Source organism: Oryza sativa, chromosome 10 (assembly GCF_034140825.1).
Source record: "Oryza sativa Japonica Group chromosome 10, ASM3414082v1".
Lineage (NCBI taxonomy): Eukaryota > Viridiplantae > Streptophyta > Magnoliopsida > Poales > Poaceae > Oryza > Oryza sativa.
The window spans coordinates 724980-728326 of NC_089044.1; the positions used below are offsets into that span (position 1 = coordinate 724980).

The 3347-nt window shown below is 37.4% G+C and overlaps 1 non-coding gene across 1 annotated transcript; it reads right to left on the bottom strand.

The window, feature by feature from the left end:
- Positions 1 to 2115: 2115 nt before the first annotated feature.
- Positions 2116 to 2255, bottom strand: LOC112936752 (small nucleolar RNA Z247). The gene has a single exon (XR_003239176.1). It is a non-coding gene; the product is annotated as a small nucleolar RNA Z247 (small nucleolar RNA).
- Positions 2256 to 3347: the final 1092 nt, after the last annotated feature.

A 3347-nucleotide genomic window follows, 5' to 3' on the forward strand; every position in this document is an offset into this window, starting at 1 on the left:
TAGATTTTAAATTGTTTATTTGATAGGTACACAATATAATTGTGTATACTTTATTTTAAAATAGTGAATTATTTGAAAATAATAGTATGAGTACGACGGTTTATTCTAATTGAAGTTATCTTACTCCCTCCGGTTTCATTCTAATTGAAGTTTTGAACAATAATACGGTCTACAAAATATATCTTTGATCTTATTTTTCTATTATAATATATACGATAAATAAATATATGTTTACTTTTATCATAGTTTTAAGACAAATCTATATATGTTGTTCTAGTTCCTTTAAACTAAATATTTTTAAAGTCATTGATAGTCAAAGTTATAAAAGTTTGACCTCGACCTTGTTCAAAAGGTCAATTATTATAGAACCGAATGGAGTATATTATTAATTTAATGGGTACCATATAATGGTGTCAATTTTATTTTCAATAACTGTAGAGCTAATTTAGTTACATGTGAGTTGTATGATGGTAGATTCTTTGTTAGTAAAATTATGATTACATAAAAAATATATATCCATTATATAAATGGAAAAAGAAGAAAAAAAGAAAAATAAGAAGGGAAGGAATGTACGTACGTATACCTATACATGCGTGGGAGAAGAGGAGAGGTGGGATCCCATAGTATTTGGTTTGTTTATTCTTGGAATTTTTATGATTTTTTCTAATTTATTAAAGCGTCGCGTAGCGGCTTAAGAGCGTTTGTAGGAAATTTAATGGACTTTTAGTATAGCTACACATGCCCAGGAGAAGAGGAGAGGTGGGACCCTTAGTATTTAGTTTGTTTTTTCTTAGAATTTGCAGGATTTTCTCTAATTTATTAGAGTGTCACGTTGCAGCTTGAGAGCGTTTGTAGAAAGTTTAATATGAACATTTAGTATTAATAATAATAGATAGATAGATAGATAGATATATTTTATTTTTTTTAAATTGTAGTAAATCCCGTCGATTTTCTTTCCAACGATGGTAGTACGTACATATGTTTCTTTGGCTTTATTTTCTTTTATACGAATATGGTCTTTTTTTTTTCTTGCGGCACAGTAGGTAAGCTTTATTTTTTTTCCTTTGAATCGTACCTAGTACAGACAGTTATATATTTGTTGTGTGGGAGGAAGGTATTATTTTTTTTAATAACAGATCTAATCTAATGGTCAAAAATATACTGCACCAATTTAAATAAAAATCAATGGTGGGATTAGATAGTGCCATGTGTCAATCTAGGAGCGTTTATAGGAATCCCACATGGTCTTTTTTTTTCTTGCGGCACAGTAGGTAAGCTTTATTTTTTTCCTTTGAATCGTACGTAGTACAGACAGTTATATATTTGCTGCGTGGGAGGAAGGTATTATTTTTTTAATAACAGATCTAATCTAATGGTAAAAAATATAGGGCACCAATTTAAATGAAAATCAATGGTGAGATTAGATAGTGCCATGTGGCAATCTAGGAGCGTTTGTAGGAATTCCACATGGCGACTTAAGAGCGTTTGTAGGAAGTTTAATGGACTTTTAGTATATAATAGATAGATTACCAAAGCATAAAAGATTCTCAGCCACTCGTTGAATGACCAATTATGAATTACCAAAATCATATGTTCTACACATATGGATTCTATTTAATACTAGCCTGGGTACTTTGGCTCAAGCATAAATGCAAAATATTCTAATAGGGCCAATATTGCAAAAACAACATCTCTTGATAATAATAACGCAAAGCTAGCCCATTGGCCATTCACAAAAGCCGGATTACTAAGAAGCACAACTTTCATGGTGCAAGGATTATAAAATCGATATCTTAATGGTGATACATAAAAACATACATGTTTTGGCTTTTAATAAATATCAAACACTCATGAGCCAAATCATACTTCAAATGAATCGCTTCTTTCATCCGGAATGTAGGTATCATCATACCTATGCCAGCACTCGGCTGTCACGTGACCCCATTTCAAGCAAACCTAAGAGATGGGGCGATCATTGCCACCCTGGGTTGATTTCCGCTGTTGCCGCGTCCACGCCCAGCGGTGGCAGGAGCGCCATTACCGCGCGGAGTACTTCCGCCACGACAACCGCTACATTTGCCGATGCCACATGCACTTGCCGAATAGGTCACCTGGTCTCAAAATTAAGAAGTTGAGAACAAACTTCTGACATTGTGACCGTCTCATTGCGTGCCACAATAGCAGATACAACAGGTTCAAAATCCTCATTTAGCCCATCCAGAATGTAAGCAAGTAGGTCTTCTTCATCTAAGGGTTTCCTGGAGGTAGCAATTTCATCCCTGAGAGCTTTCATCTTGCCATAGTATTGAGAAACACTCATGTTACCTTTTTGTGCATTGATGAGTATAAGCCGGATGTTGAGCGACTGTGCTTCGGTTTGGGTAGTGAACATGGCGCAAATTTGCTGCCATGCTTGCGCCGCCGTTGATGCAATAGCCACCTGGGTGAGTACATACCTTGATAGGGTGGAGAGCAGGAACCCTAATACCTGTTGGTCGGAGGCGAACCACTCTTGAAAGGCGGGTTGACGATCTTCTCTGTCCTGCCGTCGGTGGTGCGCTCGATCTCCATGGATGGGACAGTGATGGTGCCGGAGATGTGCCCATCCAAGCACGACCCGCGTATGGCTGCCAAAACTTGCTCTGACCACAACTCATAGTTTCCTTTGTCCAGTTTCTCTTAAACTTGAACGCTGAAGAGAGGATTGGTGAGGGTAGCACTCAACGAGGAACTTGCCATCACCAGGCTTGTTGATTTTGCCGGACTTTACAGCTCTGATACTGTTGACGAAAAAAATCGAACACACCGGCCTGAGAGATCTGCTTAGCTCCTGTGCAGGTCCAAAGATTGGTGAGATGCGGGCATGTCAGTCAGTTTAATCCTATAACTGACAAGATATGCAAATAATAGACAAAACAGCCAATCGGCTGACAAGCCGATGGAGCAGTTCCAGCCGATAGCCGATAATAGCTAAATGCGATACCAGCCGACAGCGATAGGGTTTTGAGCAATCGGCTATACGTCCAATGTAGATTCTAACATTTTAGTAAATAATGATATATAGTCAATCGGCTACTGATAATGAAATATAACAGTAATATAGTCCAGTATAAACCAATCGGCTAGCATTGATATGATAGAATAAGCACTGATTTAAAGGTTAAAGCATACATCGGCTGGAAGTCCGATGTCATGAAATCCACAAGATTAGATTAAACAGTGAAACCTTTGTTATCATCGGCAAAATCCAACTTATATGTATATGCAATCCTTATGAGCTGATGCAACGTCCAGATAACTCACCGGCTAAAACCCCGATGAAACCCTCATTAGCAATCAAGAAGCAG